Genomic DNA, 20,085 nt, shown 5'->3' with positions numbered 1-20,085 from the left:
CGTCGTTGTGACGTCACTATTAAGGACCATGGAGTCACCCATTTTGAAACGTGAACGATTTGCGCGAAAGACAACGACGTCCTTGTTTTTCGTTTAAGGGTGGGGAGAGGCACAGCTGAAGGACAACGAAAGTCAGTCAACGAAAGACTTTTTGGGACTAAGATTTGATGATTAGCAGAGGTCCTCTGAGTAACTATGCAAAATATATTTGGAATTAAGTTTTCTAACTGCTCATTGAATATATTAATAATAAACAGCTTAGCCAAAGGTAAAAATTTGGTTTATACAGAGCACTGCTATATCTTAATTGAAAAATAAAGTACGGTTTTTGCCTTACGTGTAAGGAAATCGTTATTATCCTGTGTGTGAAAGGTAATAGAGCAATGATGCTTTTCCCAACAGCCTCCAACAAAACCGGCGTTCAGGTATTATGCATCGATGACGTAAAAGGGAACTGGATCAGTGGTACTACTTAATAGAATGACAGGGGTTGGGGGGGGGGAGGAATCTGCAGCGCATAATCTGTGGAAAGAAACAAAGAAGGTTACCCGCTCTACTACTGAAAACTCTGGGAAAACATCCGAGGTTCAACAGACTGCCAATGACACGTGCGTCATTAAGGGAGTGCATCTGCTTCCCTGGCGTCATTAAGGGAGTGCATCTGCTTCCCTGGTGTCATTAAGGGAGTGCATCTGCTTCCCTGGTGTCATTAAGGGAGTGCATCTGCTTCCCTGACGTCATTACGGAAGCGCATCTGCTTCCCTGGCGTCATCAAGGTTGTGCATCTGCATCCCTGACGTCATTAAGGAAGCTCATCTGCTTCCCTGGCGTCATTAAGGGGGAGCATCTGCTTCCCTAGTGTCGTTAGGGGAGTGGCATCTGCCTCCCTGGCATCGTTAAGGGAGTGACTTCTGCTTCCCTGGCTGGTTGTAAGGTTAACCAGTGCTAGCATGAAGTTGAACTCGAGCACTAACGGCATATCCATGTGTGAACTGCCCTATATTTAATAAAGAATTCTGGATGACGGTACCACGTGATCACTGACAAATTACTGAAAAGCTCGCGTAGGAGGACAGTAAACTCGAAGCTCGTTCAAAAGACAACGAGCATTTGTGGATGGGAAGGGGAAGAAGAAGAAGAAGAAGAGAGAGAGAGAGAGAGAGAGAGAGAGAGAGAGAGAGAGAGAGAGAGAGAGAGGAAATTGTAATAATTTCCTGTTGTCGATGTTTTTAATCATTCCTTCCTTCAAGTGTAGTTAAAAATGCTACAAACGTTTTGCGTCCTAGGACGCAACATTAATTATTATTATATAAACTTTTACATTTATTTAAGAGTCCATTCTGTTTGTCAGTGAGCATTAGATACAGGGAAAACTTTAGACTTAAACATGGGGACGCCAATATAGGTTACGTGACTGGCGGACAGGGGAGCTCGGTAAACAGCCTAACTAGACATTCTCTCTCTCTCTCTCTCTCTCTCTCTCTCTCTCTCTCTTTCTGACTTGGTAAGTAGAAAACATGGAAGACATTAACCGAACCAGAAAATCGCAAACTCGCTGTAGTTCACTTTTTCATAAATCGTATTTCAAGAGAGATTTTTCACATTCACAACTGATCCCCGATCCCCTTTATCTGCCGAGAGCAACCAGCTTCGCTGAACAGCAGCACCAATATGCAGTAAATGTGTCTCGCTGTCGAAGTTCTCAGTTCCAGAGGTTCTTTATTCCACACACCGTTGGACTGTGGAACAGCCTCCCAGAGGATGTCGTGCAACTGGCATTTCAGAAGTTCAAGAGAAAATGCTATGCATTACTACTCTAATATATTCTTCTTGCATTTTAATAATTTTTTATCTATTTATTAATTTTTTTCATTTTTAATAAGTGGGATATGTTCTTTCTGTATTTCAATTTACTTCCTCTTACTTCTTCCTAATGAACACCTATTCTTTGGAAGATTGAATTTTAAGTCAATGGCCCCTGTGGGCTTGTTCCATATGATTAGGTTTCATCTACTGAATAATAATAATAATAATAATAATAATAATAATAATAATAATAATAATAATAATAATAATAATAATAATAATAATGGCATTATGTTAACTGTCACTATAATCACATCTAAGTAGGCTTTCCTATGTGTCATTCTGTAGAGAAAAAAAAAGTTAGGTAGTAATCGATATCTTTTAATTTCCATGTCTTCATTATTTCCAGCATAAATTCCTAAAAATATCTTTTTAGTGCAGCTGAATTCACAGCTCATGAAAAATGAAATAAATGAATGCGAAAGGTTGCCGAATGTATTTTCTTCTTAACATTCACGACGTGTCTGGAGATTCCCATTACGAGCTTTCTTTCAAGAAAAGTCTGGTAACTAAATGGAGAGGAAAGTTAGGGGAGTTGTATGCCAGGAGCTTTGGTAACAATTAAAACTCTCTCTCTCTCTCTAATAAATTACCGCCTGAATAGGGAAAATTTCTAATAAAATGGCGTTCTTATTCTTCTTTACCTATTTTCCCCGTAAGCCTAACTTTCAGTGAAGGATAAATTTCTTCTAACTTGAAGGAGAGAGAGAGAGAGAGAGAGAGAGAGAGAGAGAGAGAGAGAGAGAGAGAGAGAGAGAGAGATTCCAAGCAATATCAGTTTCGTTTAATTACTTGTTTTGCTCAAGAGTTGTTGAAATGGCAGTGGGCGCTTTTTCCTTTACTTATGATTTCTATTTTCATCTAGAATTTCTTCAGCTTTTTCTTTTAATAAAAGTATTTAGTTTCATCTGCGTTCTCCGAAGGAGATACGGGTGTGATTCAAAATCTCTTCATCTTTCTCAGTTAATTTTTTCAAATAAAAAAAACTTACGCATTCGCTTTTTAACTGTATTTAAGTAAATTCCGTTAAAACTGCCGAGAAGAAAAAAAAAAAAATTATAATATAAATAAATAAATAAATAAATAAAAAAAACAAGAAATGGGGGGAGGGGATTTATTAAAGATTCCTTTCAGAGAAGGGAAGTTTAGCGAACTACCGGGATCAATATCTCCTTCCACAAGACATCTCGATGATGGCTTACGCTTAAGCCTAACGGGATAGTCTGCGGCCCTTGGAGAGGTCGTTTGAAAGATCCACAGACTGAATAAATTCAGAACGGTTTTCATTCTTGCTCGGAATACATTCTTCACTTTCCGGTGTGATCAGTCAAATGTTGTAATAAATCAATAAAAACTGAAGGCGAGATGTTCCTTCTTTGTATTTACGATCGAAGAGAGAGAGAGAGAGAGAGAGAGAGAGAGAGAGAGAGAGTTTTTTTCTAAGTCCTGTTTTTTTCAGAAAGGAAAATTATATTTTTCTGGGTCTCGATTTAATTTGGAAAGCTGCCATATATATATATATATATATATATATATATATATATATATATATATATATATATATATATATATATACATATATATATATATATATATTTTGGCAGTAATACTTTATCCAGTATATCATTCCCTGACTTACATTCAAATCTACATTATTTCAGTTACTGTTTTCATTCCCCGTGACTATTTCTCTGAGATTTGCTTTTCTTATCATTTAATTTATCGTTCCATACATGATAAGCAAAACGCATTAAGTTTACACACACACACACCACCATATATATATATATATATATATATATATATATATATATATATATATATATATACTGTATATATATGTATATGTTATACAAATTTCCCCTGGTTTGTACTCTCTTTGTCAATTTTTTGTCACTCGCGGATTTTTAATGAAATATTTGAAACCCTGTGATAGAAGCGCAGCAAACAAACTGAATTTGCATGAAATAGTACCATTGCCACCGACCGCGGTCACGTGACCTTACCCTACGGACAAGTGAATCCTGTTACACATGAGTTAGTGTTGGAACGAAAAAAAAAAAAAAAAAAGGTATATCACTGAGTTGACGGTTTGAATTCTCATCCCATACCAGATTTTCAGTTTGTTTTCGAGTCTTGGTTTTGAACATTTACATAATATCTTGATAGTTTGCATGTATATTACTTTCAATGTTTTCAAAATGAATTTTTAGAAGAAAAAAAAACGCAGATGTAAGTGCAGCTTATTTAAGCACAATTAGTTTAACTAGGTCCCCATGCAAATTTATGTAATATCTACACTTGTAGACAAATGTGCAATTACGCATTTATATGATAACAGATCAATGCAAAAGGTTTCTTCACCCGTGATAATAAGCATTTACAACTCCTGAACAGAGATATTGTGAAGTATAGAAAGTGGGAGCCAGAAGAAGAATAAATGTTCTATTATATTTGGTTCAGTAAACACTGTTTGACGAGAGAGAGAGAGAGAGAGAGAGAGAGAGAGAGAGAGAGAGAGAGAGAGAGAGAGAGAGAGAGAGAGAGAAGGGAGGGGTGAACACGGCGGAAGGGTCTAATTTTATATAGTTGCGTTGTTTTAAATTGTATTTAATGATATTCTGATTATTTTGGTTTATTTTCTTTTCGTTTCATGAACCAGCTGTGTACAAAATTACCTTTTCCCATTGTTTCTATACCTTTCGAGTAAAAACGCATAGAAACTCACTTCTTCATATTGGTTTGTACACACATACACACACACACACAAACACACACACACACACACACACACACACATATATATATATATATATATATATATATATATATATATATATATATATATATATACACATATATATATATATATATATATATATATATATATATATATATATATATATACACGTGTGTGTGTATACAAACCAATATATTCTTTGTATATGTGAACTACCATCTATTTTCATTTACATATTTGATATCTTTAGCGTGTATTATTACTATTATATACATATACATATATATGTATATGTACATACATATATATATATATATATATATATATATATATATATATATATATATATATATATATATATAAAATGTGTGTGTGTGTGTGTACCTGAAGGGTGGAAAGGAAAATAGTATTACATACTAAAGGAAGCAAATAAATGAAAAAAAGAAGAGAGTTCGCGCATACAAAGAATATAAAGCAAGTCCTGCTACTTGATTTAATTAGAAGTGGCCGGAGACTTCATCATAATAACGATTTATTCCAACGTATTTTCGTTCTAGGCGTTATGTGAAATCATTGAAGAAAATTTTAAGACTGCGTCTGTTCTTTATATTCTTAAGCGTAACGTTTCGTTTACTCACAAACAAATTCGCAGGTTTAAATTGTACAGTACATGTGTGGCGAAAGGCAACTATATATTAAGTATTGCACTGATCACGGTCAGGAAAACAAACATGCACGCGTCAGACAACCTCGTTGTATCTAACTGCGTAAACCTCCAACGTCGACACAATTGCACCTGCAGCGGAAGTGCCACTGACAAGTCAGCACATAATTCTTCACTGTCGTCCAAGACTTAACATCTATATGCATCAAATGGATACTTAGAATGCAGTAAGTATTTCATCAACATATACCCAGCGGATGCCCCAACTAATGCACATTATGCCATCAACGTCTGTGTGTGTCTCAATTTGGTGCCTGGCCCTGGTTTATACTCGTTGTCCGGTCGAAACAGGATTTGTCAATAAGGGGTGACTGTTTGACCTTCCCAGCGCCAACTTACTCCCTGCATAAAGTCAAACAGAGATAACTGAATACAGACATAAAGCACGTAGGAATAAGTTGGATTTGAAATTTCGAGAGATATTCTTATCTTTTTCAAGACAGCTGAAATGTTTCGTTTTTAATTATTTCATAATTTTTTTGTTTTTAAATTTCGTTACATATACAAAGGAGAATAAATAGTTTTCGGATATTTTTAGAGGCAAATGAGACTGAATATAACGTTTGACATTCTTGTTCTTCCTCAAATGAATATCATAATTATAACTGAGGTATTTGTTAATATCACATTTTTTTGCTGTTACAGTATTTGCAGTTTACGTAAAAATCAGCAAGTGCGTCTGTAACAAACGTAGTCCCTAAAAAACTTTATATAACTCTAGGTTTCCTAACTCTTTGTAAATAAAAAAACCAAATAGGAAATTAGTTATTATCATGTCTAAGAATAAGATTTTAACCTGTTTTTTCATTGACTTGTAATATCAAAGTTGTTTTAACTCACAGGAAACTGAAAAAATTTTTAACATGCGTCGTGGTGCTAGCAAAATGAAGATTCTCTATTTCCTATGATAAATGTCTTCTAATGCATACGGTTGTTTGGTATGTCATATTACAATCTTTTAATCCGTCTACACAAGTGATAGAAGTTTCAATGGCAAAACGAACTGATGACATACTGATAGGTAGTCAGATATATATATATATATATATATATATATATATATATATATATATATATATATATATATATATATATATATATATATATATATAAAATGTATGTATTTTCGTGTGTGCCATATCCGAATACAGGCAAATTTGATAAAAGCGATCTTAGTGTGCAAGTGACGTATTTCATATAGAAATATTAAAACCACTAGTGCTCAATCATCGTTTTATAAATTGCACCTTTCATCGTAAGCCTGAATCTTGGATGATCTAATAATTCCGGGGATGGCAGCTACCAGAATTTCAGCCAAACCATTCCAGTTCTATACGCGTAACTGTTGTCTTGGATGAATGTATGGGGAAAGTTGTACGTAATTAATACCCCGAATTTAGTTTTAATAGCTTCCACGTAAAGTTTTGTTATCTGTCGAGTTACTTCTCGATTTATGTAAGATCTTTTATGTACTACCTACGTCTGCATCTCTAAGTGTTGTGGAATGGCTTTCTTAATTCCACCAACAGGTGGCTCTCACCTCTCCTCCGAAAAAAAAAAAAACTGCGCCCAGATAATCATTAGAGATATTAGTCAATATTTCATATCGTGCGCAGTGTCTGAAAGAGATTCAGCGGTGCGGAAATTCTCTTCCCGAAGCCTTTTTACGGTCACTGCTCCGTTTATGCCGAGAGAGATATTACCGTCAGGTATTGAAATACAATTTCCTCCCAAATGAGTTTTTGCGAGCTGGGAGGATCCTGGAATAATGCAGCGCGTTCGTAAAACGGGAATGGTGCTTGTTAGCAACAGCCGCCTTAAACCTTTACGACGACGAAGTGCAGCAGGAGATGAGTTTTTTAATGGCTTCAAGTGGCGCGGGGATTTCTTTTGTCGTGGCACCAAGACGGGTTTTTAAGTCGCATTTCTCGTTCAGCTTGACGTCGCTGTGCTTGATATCAGCATGTTAATAATATTCGCGAGTATAAGAAGAAGGAAGAATGGATATAATCGTATTGGTATCATTTCAGAGACTTGACCATTTCCTGATCTTTTTTATAGATCCTAAATACCAAAGTCTTTCACGGGCAAAATCTACAGTGTTGTTTGCACAATTTGTTATAGAGTTTACTACGCGCACATAATGATAATCACCAGGGAATGAAAAACTTGATTTTTTTTTTCTAGATTTTAGACAAACTTAAATTTCGGTGCATATTTTTGTAACGATACGAAGCTGTCGAGAATGTCCTGTTATTCTTACAAAACCTTAGAAGTTAAGTATACCTTAGTTTAACCAGACCACTGAGCTGATATTTCAAAACACTCAATGTCCTATTTTCATGCTGCACAGACTTTTCTGAAACTTCCAGATACTGAAAAGAAAATGCATCTGCATTATGAACACCGAAACTGTCATTCCTTACCTTACCTATATATATACATATATATACATTTATATACATATATATACTGTGTATATATATATATATATATATATATATATATATATATATATATATATATATATATATATATATATATATATATATATATATATATATATATATATATATATATATGGTTGTGTGTGTGTGTGTGTATTAAAATGGGCCATGCATCATACGTCCGACCAGTTATTCACAGTTAAAGGCACAGGTATTAACTATCTTAGGGGAGATTACTAATTTTAAAGTAAGATTTTACTGCAAAATAAACTTTGTACGCAGGATCATCACGGATCTCAAAATATATCTTAAATGTAGCCTTAGGAAACAGTTGGGTTTGGTCACTTGTGTTACTGATAACGCCCATCGAAACTAATTCACTTCAACTTCTGAACATATGAGATACGTATCTCAGAAACAATGAAAAATCAAGCCAAAAAAACATGTAATTACGATATCTGATTTAGTGTATACAGTAATACTACTTTTGTATGATCTTTCGTCACACGCCATTCAGTTAAAACCATATCATCTTACATATTGACATTTCAGTATTTAGACAATAATTATTTACTTTAATTTCTAAAAACCTTCTGCCGAGTCTAATCAGCGATGAAGAATCTGCTTCGGCATTTTCCCTGCTAAAATTATTCATGATTTTCGTGTTAAGCTTCACCTTTACGGAGCGCAGCTTATCTCGAAACGCACCATTTTCCAAATTGGATTGATGCAGTAAATTGAAGTACGCCATGCATTAAATAACAAGCACTTGATCTGAATTAGTATTCATCTCTTTCAGACTGACGTCGTGTGAATTGGTTAATTAGGCTCTTGGAAAGCTTTTCGGGCGTGCCATTAGCTAAATTGAGGATACTTAACGCACAAATGGAAAGATTTCTTACCTAGGAGCTGCTGCATAGAGAGCCACCTGTTAAGGATTTAGGAAACGATAATGAGTAACTAAAGCGGGAGATACGCAGAAGAAAACTTCGTTTCGAACTGTGAGACCTCAGAGTAATGGAGACCATGATGAACACCACTATCATAATTAATGAAGCCTTTCAGGGGAAAGGATACGCTCGGTTCGACTTGCATATAAAGGCTTGTGCTTTTAAAGTTCGTTGTAACACAATAAAGGACTATAGAATTTTTGGGGGCGCGTAGGGGGGTGAATTTCATGTTTAAATAATTTTTTGTCAATTTTTTTGTCTTTCCTCGTAATATATCATACATCATGGTTTCGTTGAATGTTATCTGTCTACTGAATACAAATAATCAATATGTATATTGCTAGACATTTTGATTATTGTTTTCTATTGGAATCCAATCAGAAATTCCACTGCCACTTCTCATATTACTGTCATCATTATTGAGTTTATAAATTTCTGTATTATTTACACTGGAGAGGTCCTCAAGTACAGTATTTTCATCTCCCTTGATGTGCTGTACTGGATAATTATTAGAATAGCAATAAAACTGTAATATATTTTTAAAATTGCTGAGCTGTGCTTTGCAAACAAAACGTGAAAGAAGCTTTCTTTTATTAATCGAACAAGAGTTTTGATTTGCATTTTAACTGTAGTTAAAATGTAGTCAGTGTGTGCTAATACTCGATGTTTTTTTTTACACTTATTTAAAATTTTCACGTTTAAAGAAGTAATAAACGCCTCAGCCATCAAAAAGAAAGAGAGAAAAATGATTTTCTCTGATAGTAAGGAATTCTATCTACCAAAGAAGTAATCTTCGGAGAATGTAGGCAGGTTAATTATTCCATTAACTTGGCAGATCATATATCAAAGGAAACACATCCAGTGAAAAGATAAGATTCCGTTTTCTTTCAGATGACAGGAATAAAAAAAAATTGCTGTCTGTGTCAATACAGAAGAAGAGATCACCCCTCATGGGAAGAGGAGACTGTGTGAAGTCAGAAAATATGGACCACTTAGTCTGAGATATGCCCTTAAAAGAATAATCATAATAAACAATAGTATTATTAACCACATTCTGTTAGTGTGAACCATTGTCGTAAATATTTTCCTTTGAACCTGTGTCCAACTACTTTTACTGTTCCTGTATGATGATAATGATATGAAACCAATTTTGAAGCCTTGCCAGTTTTGATTAAGAAATAGGACTATGTTCTGACGAACTTCAGAGAGTGCTGTTTGGCTTTCATAGGAAATAATCAAATGAATAAAGAATGATAAAGAGCGAAGCACAAACACCTAATAATGTTTAGAAGATTACTATGTTTTACCCAATATAATTGCATACAAAAGGATTACAGGAATAACAGAACTAAGAATATTGATCACATAAAATTCAAATTTTGATTTTCCTGACTTATAATTATGCACAATGGTAAGATGTCTGTTTTGGTAAATTTTATACGTTTATGTGGCTTATATTCTCTGATGACCTCATTCTCATCAAAGGGAAGCTATTTTCAGCTGACAGCCACGTTAGAGATTTTTTGTAATTTTCTGTAAAATGATTTTCATCCGTATTTAGAATGGGTAATGCCTCTCTCCTCATCTTCGTATTCATCTGAAGAAGTGTGTTATTTGTATCAGTTATTCCGCTTTACAATCATTTGTAAAATGAGGCGTAGAGAGTTATATGGACCTGAGTGTCTGAAATTAGTACTTTGTAGATAAAAAGCTCTTATTTCACGAAGTTTATATTTTCTAACTGTTTTCTCAAAATTGAATGACTTCAATTTTTTATGCTAAACCTCTGAAGTTTGCTCAAATAATCCCTATCACAATTTTGTTCGATGGATCGTTGAGAAACATTTATATGTATTCAATAAATCCTATTAATAAAGATACTCAAAAAAGTAATGCTACCCTAAAGGCGTTACACTATTGTAAATATTAGCCTGCACTCTCTCTCTCTCTCTCTCTGCCCTCGAATTTTATTGTCTGTTTACTATAAATCTCCCATGAGAAAGAAGCGTAATGATTTCAAGATTCCTTTCTCTCAATAATTCAAAAAGTTTAAAATTTTCAAGTTTCAGGGAATGGTTATAGATACTGTAAACACAAAACTTATCTTAATACCAACCCAAAATAGTCATCTTAAAACTTTCCCATTTCAAAGCAACGTTAATGAAATTTGTAACGAATCATCATCATCGTGAAAAAATGTCCGTAAAAGAACAATCCAATTTAACTGCGAGTCGGAGGAAACGGATTACAGTGGAAGGAGTTGAGACAGAATTTCTTACTTCACTCTTGACTCTCAAACGACTCTTTATAAGATGTGAAAGGTTTTAGTCTGGGAAACATCCCGTTAATGTAATTTCTGCCAAAACCTTGCAGCTGCTCGTCTAATTAACTCGATGTCTGGGATTCCAATTTCTGTGATGAGAGAGTTTTCTTAACAGGATTTCTCTTTTAAGAACAAAGCATATTTTATTTACAAACCAATATTACTTCAAATGTTCTTCAACGTATCGTGTATCGGATGTTCGAAATGCTTTTTTAGATTATCTGCTTATACTTCTTATCAACTTGTACCCAAAGATTTGTAGTTGTCTTCCTTAACTGTCATATTAACGAAGTTTAGGGGACATAATCTCATTGTAAAGCAAGTAATCGGTCTTTACAAATAATCTATATTTACGGATATTCTCTCCAAAAAGGTCTAATACTCACAAGGCAAGCGAGGAAAAACACAAGTTCATCAAAGCCTCGAAGAGACAGTCGGGTTACATAGACACATCACTTGACTGAAATTCTAAGCCGCCATGCTGGATGGGGGAATACAAGGACGCGATGTCAACAACGAGACATTATTGCCTCGAAATCTGAGTCATCTCAAGAGGAAAATGACCTTGTTGTTGTCACCGAGGATAGGCAAACCGGAAGACTTCCTGGAATGGCTGATCCGTATGAAATACCAGAAGCTATTATCCTTGACGACGAAGACCTGGTAACTCTGAACTGAAGCACGCGTACTGTGGGGCCATATATATGAATACCTACAGTAGTGCTCAGCTGTTCTTTCCTCTCTTCTTCTTTTAACGTGCTTTTTTCCCATTCGTATGGGGTAAGCACGATGCCTTCTTTTGAAGGACTTCGATTTGGCTTTCGGGTAGACCGCTGTATACTAACTGAAAATCGTTTAACTTTTTGATGCTCGTGATTGTATTGTAGCTGGCTTGCTAAAAATAAGTTTAGGGTGAAAGGTGAAGTCGAGGCTCTGAGAAGAATAATTCATTATCTTATATGGTCTGAGAACGATATGCAGTATTTCTAATCTCTTTTATCGTTACAGTAGTTGATAAATGATAATATATCAGCAAAGCTTGAAATAACATATTTCCTTTACCTCAGGAACTGCTGTCCCTCAGACGCTATCGATTGCTCTCGAAACTGAAATGTAAAGTTTACCGACAGAGAAAGAGTCTGCTTGTCCATTATCGTGTACTGGCGACCTACCGCTAAGAAATCGGAAGCAGTATTGACTGATCGGAGGCCAGGGCACGATAATGAAACGCTCAGGCTGAATGACTGTCGCTATAGAAGAAAGCTAGTGGACTTAAAAGTGAAAATGGAGATACGCATATTCAACATAGAACTTATGAAGTGATCGGGCCTAAGGGAAGTAAGAACCTTAAGGAGAAAAGTTAAATATTCTGGAGATCTGTACGTACAAATAATGATTAATGAATAAGTAGATTATAAAATAAGCAAAGTCAAAGGCGAAATACTGTCTGGAAAGAATGCAGTCTTGTGTCTGTGGCGTGATCGTTTTCAATGTTGTTGAATGTCGATTATAAAGGGGATTCTGAAATGAGTGAAGTAATCACAGAAGTAGTTAATATGGATTTGAAAATGGCGTTGGAAATTTCAGAACACTAGTTAACAAATTATTGGTGACTATTATAATATCTAGAGAATAATAATAATAATAATAATAGTAATACTAATAATAATAATAATAATAATAATAATAATAATAATAATAATAATAATAATAAGATACAGCCCGTGGAAACCTGAATCTTGCAGCAATCATCAGGAAAGAGAACTGTACAAAGGCTTCCATCTGTTCGAGAGGAAATGCAGAAGCTCTCCTCAGATTTCGAGCTCAGTTTTTTAAGGCTACTTCCTAGGTGGAGGGCTCTACAGTCACACAGATGCATTCGTAACGCACGGAAGAACGCAGTTCACCTAGCAATTCGCCTCTGTGAATAATGAATCTTTAAATATGCGGAGTATTCGTACAATATTAATAATCATCGTAATATGACATGCAAGGTACATTCAGCTCTCTCAACCTTTATATATATATATATATATATATATATATATATATATATATATATATATATATATATATATATATATATATATATATATATATATATATATATTGTTACGTGTGAGGGTCTTGGTTGATCATGTATTATTCAATTTACGTAATTTTACGGCCCTGCAAACCAAGATTACACGTAACCTGCCACTTGAAGCCAAAAGTTAACCTCAAAGACAGACGTTAATTAGCCAAAGGTCGCCAGTTAAGGGTTATTAAACTTAACAAAGAATATTTGAGATGAATTTGATTTTAAACGCAATGGTTCTTCCAAACATTCGACGCGAGGCATACAAAGCATCGAGATTTAACCTGATTTTGCTTACCTAAATCCTAGGTAGTTTACTGGAATAACGGGTTGAAGCTAACAATATAATAATTAGGCTTAATCTAGACTTTGTAAACACATATACCCTAAGTGGTGGCTGAAGGAAGAAAACAAAGAAAAAATGTGAAATACAGAAAAGTACTAGTCAATCGACGAAGCTTCAACAAGAATCGGACTTACCGTGAATGTCGAGTCGCTGCGCAAACGAGGGACCTCAGGAGTCGTATTCTGGCAGTCTTCCCAATTCACTAATTAAGTTAGACGTAGGAGGAAAAGTAATAAGAACAAAGAATATCGTTCGGGCACGCACGCAGCGTCACCCTGGTTCAGCGACGCTGGAATCTCTCTGACCCGACCTCGCTTCGTTCCTTCCAGAGGAGGGCTTATACCGCCCGGGCAATCCGACCTTGACAAAGGCATCGTCGAATGCATAGAATAAAGCTTAAGGGCCACCATAACTAGGGGTCATTGAGCGTAAACCCCTCTGAGGCTTAGGTCCCTAATGCCCCTAGCATATTTTGTTTACAAACTTTCCAGCCTATGGCGCCATTTGTCTAACTGCGGTGATTGTTATTTTTAAATGCCTAGCCTACCGGCGGGCAGAGATGTTCTCTGTCTCAGTGAGGCTGATAATTTCTACACCTAACTACATCGAGGGCGAACAGCAGTAATATTTATAAAAGCTCCCCCTTAAGAGGGCCTTCACTCCCTTTTCGGGCGTGAAGGTCTATACTACAAGCTGTTCGCCTCTCGTAGGTTACTCTCCTTCCCCTGGGCAGATTAGTCCTGGTTAGCCTACCTAGCTACAGAACTACCTAACCCTAGATAGGATATGAGCTGTAATCACTACTTTACCTAATTCTAATAGTACTAGAAGGTGCTCACGGTTATTATAGGCTACCTCCTACAATCAAGATGTGTTTTAGACCTAGCCTAGTGGTACATTCTATGATATTCCCTAGCCTAACCTATCCTAACCCGACCGTAGCACCAACATAAGAGTTCATATTCTAACTAAATTACAACATGGTTTATGTTTAATACAATTAAAATTTACTAGTTAATTCATGAGGGTTGCCTCATATGATAAATGGGTGCCTCACTGAGGTCTTAGGCCATGCGTGTCACGAGCATCGTGGCTCGTTTCACAATAGTTAAGATTACTGAAATTAGTTAGGCTACTTACATGATTACTGCGGCTCGGTGGTAAGTGGAAAGAACAAGGCTACTAAATTGATGTACCGAACTTTAAGGTGGCCTAGGCTAGGTACAAATAAAAGGAAGAGATCACACTGGCTACCTTCTCTGGGCAAGGGGCCAGGATCACTCTTAGATGTTAGGGCACTGTGCCGAGAGGGCACTAGTGCCAGGATGAGCGTATAGCTCGGCAACTACTGGGCTCTCTTCCGCCCCTTCTTCTTCTTCTTCGGTTTCCTCCAAGGCCTATCAGTAGCTGGCCTAGCAGGTGATGAGAGCACCGACTCCGGGGACAGGCCAGAAGGGCTAGCGGGCGCGAAGTCAGGGGCAACTGCAAAAGCTGCGGGAGGACTCCCTACTCCGGCTGCTGCGACAACCGGAGCGAGAGCGATCTCGACTTCTGCGTCCGAGGATGCCAGTTCCTGGTCTTCCAAGGAGGGGTACCATTTCGATCCTCCAGGGTTCATCCCTGGATTCAAATTTTGCAAAGAAGAATCTTGCAAAGAAGAAGTTTCGGGTGCTGGAGGCTCTCCAGTCGCGATGATCAACTGCATGGGGAATCCTAAATCTCCCGGAGGAGGATTCGCCTCATGATTTAGACCCGGCATAGGGCCTTTTCCATTGGTAGCTCAACGTCCGTGGCGGACGGAGTCTGGCACTGCTCAGTGCTCGCAAGTGGCACTGGCAGCAGTTGAGGTCAGGCATGCCTGATGAGGGGTCCGGAGGTGCAATACCTCGCGGACGACTTGTGGTTGGCTGCGGCAGAGATTCCTGCCCCAGCAGGAGATCGTAGCCTCCGGTGAGTTTTGTTCGGGGCGTCCGCTGGGCGTTGCTTGTTTGGGCAGCCCTCCCAATTTGTGGAGTGGTCTGCCCGCTTGCACGTCCTGCAGCGGTACTGCTCCTCCTGAATCTCTCTTCGCGGAGGGGAGGACCTCTTGGTGGGCCAGCCCTTCGCGATTGGAGAGGGCTAGGCCTGAAATGGTTTGGGCTGTGCCCCTTCCGCGGACCACTTTGGTGGGCGGAAGGTGGAGGTTTGTCATGGTTGAGAGTTTTAGATGGGGCCTCCGTGGAGGAGGTAACGTGGCTGCGGAGTGGCGTTGGTGACGGGCTTCCGCAGAGAAGATCCCGACCCAACAAGAAGGCCACTCCGGGCCGAATTTCCACCTACCACGCCGAGGCGGTGGGGTATCGTGCCCCAAGGTGTCATAACCTGGAGTTGGACAGTAGGAACGGTGATGGTGTGGCCTCTATCCACTTCATTTCCCACCGGGTTTCTTCGTCAACCATGGCACCGGCTGGCACTTGGGCCCTAGTGATCAGGCTAATGTCTGCCGCAGTGTCTACTGTGACCGGAAGGGTCACTGGCAGGCTAGTGCTCTGAAGAGGGGCCACCGAGATGAACTGGGTTTCCAGTCTCTCGGGTAAAGGATCCGGTGCGGACCAGCAGCAGAAAATGAAGTGCTGATTAGGTTGACAAATTTGGTGGTGGGGACATGATGTGGACAGGCCGGAGATCCAGCATTGTAGTGGCTAGCAGCCCCACAGGATCTGCACGGGCCTTTTGGATGGGCTCGGTGGCCTGCAGTAACTGTTGGAGGAGAGGGCTGAGCGGATGAATCGGGAGCGGAGTTCTGGCTGGTAGGGTTAGGCTGCTTATTAGTGCCGAGTTTGTATCGGCACTCAGCTTCAGCGTGGCCCCCTTCTTGCAATAGTTGCACAGGGTCTTGCTAGGCAGTCCATTCTTCGGCGAGTGGAGTTTGAGAGGTAGGCCGGAGGGATGATTCGCTTCTGAGAGGTGCTATGCGACTGATTGAAGGTTTCCACGAATCAGCCATGCGACAAGCTTCCATAAGTGTGGAGGGCTGTTTATCGTTAAGATATACTGCAAGGGGCCCTGGCACACATTGGAAAAGGTCTTCTAGCATGGTCCGATTGAAAAGATCCTCAAACGTCGTGCAGGCCAAGGAGTCGAACCAGCGCGCACCGGACTGGGTTTTGTGACATGCCCATTCCGTCCAAGACCAGCCGACTTCCTTGGCAAGACCTCGGAACCGTTGTCTCCATTTTTCTGGGGTTATTTCGTAGGCCTTTGTAATGACTCTACGAACTTCCGCCATGTTGCCTCTCTGGCTCTTTTCCAGTGAGCGAAGCGCTGCCTTGGCTTTTCCCTCCATATGCTTGGCTAGTATTAAGGCTCTCTCCGTCTCCGTGGTGCTGTAGTTATCGAAAGAGCCTCGATCTCCTCCAGCCATGCTTCTGGCTCGTCCTCAGTCCACTTGGGGACTAGGGAATTGATGCTCGAAATTGGAGCGTTTGATGCAGCAGGTGTAGGACTGGAGGCTTGATGGCTAGCCATAGCTTCGGCATTCTCCATTTTCGCTCTCTCAAGCTCGAGCTCCTTCTCCTTTAGGGCTAACTCAGTTTCCTTGCAGGCTAACTCATGCTGTCTCCTTCTTTCTTCTCTTTCCTCTTCATATTGCCTTTGCTTTGCTTCATACTTCCTCTGCCCTTCGTTCTTCTTCATACTTCCTCTGCTCGAGTCTTTCTTCCTTCTCCCGCTTGGCCAAGTCGTCCACTTGCTCCTTAACCCAGGTAGTAAGTTCCGAGCCGGGTGAGACCTGCCGCCGTCCCCAGCCCCAGGAAAGTTTTATAATGCTCTGCTGCCATGGTTCTGGTGGGGAAGGGCGTCTAACCGGTCGACTGGGCGTATTTTGGGCAGCGAGGAAGTGTCTCTTCAATGACGTGGCACCCTTTCAAAAGGTGGCACTGTAGTTTGGGTGTGCCGTGTACAGGTCACACTGGTGGCACTCAGTATCCCTAGGCACTGGTGCAGGTTAGGTTCCAGAAGAACTTTCTCTTCTGTGTTCCCTTTTTGTTTTCGTTTTATTTATTGCCTGGATGCTTGCTTGGTGGCACTTCTGGTGCCAATGTGTTCCTAGGGACCCTCTACTGGAGTCCAACTAGGCTATATGGGAGGAAAGGCACTCTACACCCCCTGCAGAGTGCAACAATCGAATGAGAGAGAAAGGGTAAAAGGAAGAGTAGAGAGAGAGAGAAGTAAGCTATTCCAGTGATGACAGTGCTGCAAATTATTGGCACTGTGGAATAAAGTGAATTTGGGTTTTTTTTTTTTTCTTTAAAGATCCTCGTGAGTGGCTGGTCCCAGTACCGGCCCCAGTGCTGGCCCCTTCTTTTTTTCAGAGGGTGAAAACTACTGTTGGCTTCTGGTCTGGATAGCAGGCCTCACTCGTGACCGACAGTTTATCACTGTATCGTAATTACTCTTAACTTGTCCTCATCTATTGTGGGACAGAGGTGTTTCTTTTATTTGGTTAAAGTATTCGAATTAATTAGCCTAGTGTCGGCCGTTCTTTCTTTGAAGAGGGTCACGTACACTTAGGTTAGGAATGCTTACTTGAATGACGAGAGAGAGAGAGAGAGAGAGAGAGAGAGAGAGAGAGAGAGAGAGAGAGAGAGAGAGAGAGAGAGAGATTTTCAATCAGCGAATTTCTTGCTGCTTGAGAACATGTAAACAAAGATTTTATACATGCACAATGGCATGGATCTTAATAAAATGATATAGATGCGTCGTCTTGGCTTCCTTAGGGATTACTTTATTATCTTAATTTTCCCGGGAGCCGACGTCACAAAAGTTTATCGTAAAAATTTTAAATTTTCTTTATATGATTTTATAGTAGGTATTCGTATAGGAACTTGTTATTACTCCTAACTAAGGCCTAACTTTCCCTGCCTAAATTATCTTTTTTTTTTTTTCTAGCTAAGATATTAGGAGGTGGGTTACGCTAAGAAAAGCAAAAAAAAAGGGCTGCCCCAAGAGTGGCGGGAGCAGAGTCGAGGTCACAATAACAAGGTCTTAAGATGGCGGCCAAGGTCCCGTTAGGCCTAAATTTCAAAACAACCTCGGCCGGCGAAGGAAACCCCAAAATGGCCGTTCTCTCACAAACAGTTCGAACAATTTCAAAACAACCAACGAACACGGCGGAGGGATCCAAGATGGCGGGTATTTTCTTTTCAAACAAATTCAAAACAACGCAACAAATGCAGGTATCCAGATTTTACTTTAAATATACCAATCATGCATAGTGTTTTACGTTACGGATGGAAAACTAAATTACCAACAACTTTGTGTCTTTTGTTATCGTATTCTCACCCGGACATTAAACAAAGAATGAAAAGAGAAATGCTAGCTTTGCGTAAATTTACGTTGTTGAACGGTATTTTATTGTAAAATTACTATTTCAGTTCGTTTGCTACTTCACTGACACGGTTTTGAATGATTCCCGCTATATGCAAACAATAACGATCGGAATTGCCGACGCGATTTCTAAATTACTTTGTGTATATGAAACTGGGCTCCGCGATTCGGCCTTTGAATTCGTTACTTGAACGACTTGACTCACGATCCGAACACGATAATGTCCTTGTCTTAGACGTTATAAATTGTGACGCTCTGCTCTCGAGTCGCACACTTTTTACCTACAGCTAATTCTCGCTACACTTGTTATTATAACTATTCTCTTTACTGCTTATTATTATGCCTCGTTCCTTGTTTGGAAGAATGAAATGGAGTTCGATATCTGACTTTTATCTTTTTTGGAATTAATGTAATTTAATTTCCTTTTCTCCAGATTCTTTCTCTAAAATGTACTTTAGATTCTACGCAAGGTCGCCAATGTTACGTGTGAGGGTCTTGGTTGATCATGTATTATTCAATTTACGTAATTTTTACGGCCCTGCAAACCAAGATTACACGTAACCTGCCACTTGAAGCCAAAAGTTAACCTCAAAGACAGACGTTAATTAGCCAAAGGTCGCCAGTTAAGGGTTATTAACCTTAACAAAGAATATTTGAGATGAATTTGATTTTAAACGCAACGGTTCTTCCAAACATTCGGACGCGAGGCATACAAAGCATCGAGATTTAACCTGATTTTGCTTACCCTAAATCCTAGGTATTTTACTGGAATAATGGGGTTGAAGCTAACAATAAAATAATTAGGCTTAATCTAGACTTTGTAAACACATATACCCTAAGTGGTGGCTGAAGGAAGAAAACAAAGAAAAATGTGAAATACAGAAAAGTACTAGTCAATCGACGAAGCTTCAACAAGAATCGGACTTACCGTGAATGTCGAGTCGCTGCGCCAAACGAGGGACCTCAGGAGTCGTATTCTGGCAGTCTTCCCAATTCACTAATTAAGTTAGACGTAGGAGGAAAAGTAATAAGAACAAAGAATATCGTTCGGCACGCACGCAGCGTCACCCTGGTTCAGCGACCGCTGGAATCTCTCTGACCCGACCTCGCTTCGTTCCCGCCAGAGGAGGGCTTATACCGCCCCGGGCAATCCGACCTTGACAAAGGCATCGTCGAATGCATAGAATAAAGCTTAAGGGCCACCATAACTAGGGGTCATTGAGCGTAAACCCTCTCTGAGGCTTA

General features: G+C 39.0%; 1 protein-coding gene across 3 annotated transcripts in view; it reads right to left on the bottom strand.

Annotated features, from left to right (window-relative positions):
- The window catches only part of LOC136829368 (uncharacterized), a 489,602-nt gene that overhangs the window by 103,489 nt on the left and 366,028 nt on the right, over nucleotides 1-20,085 (bottom strand). The window lies entirely within an intron of this gene.

Source organism: Macrobrachium rosenbergii, chromosome 44, assembly GCF_040412425.1.
Source record: "Macrobrachium rosenbergii isolate ZJJX-2024 chromosome 44, ASM4041242v1, whole genome shotgun sequence".
Classification (NCBI taxonomy): Eukaryota; Metazoa; Arthropoda; class Malacostraca; order Decapoda; family Palaemonidae; genus Macrobrachium; species Macrobrachium rosenbergii.
The sequence above is the reverse complement of the archived record's forward strand: the minus strand, read 5'-3'. Positions and strand labels throughout refer to the sequence as shown.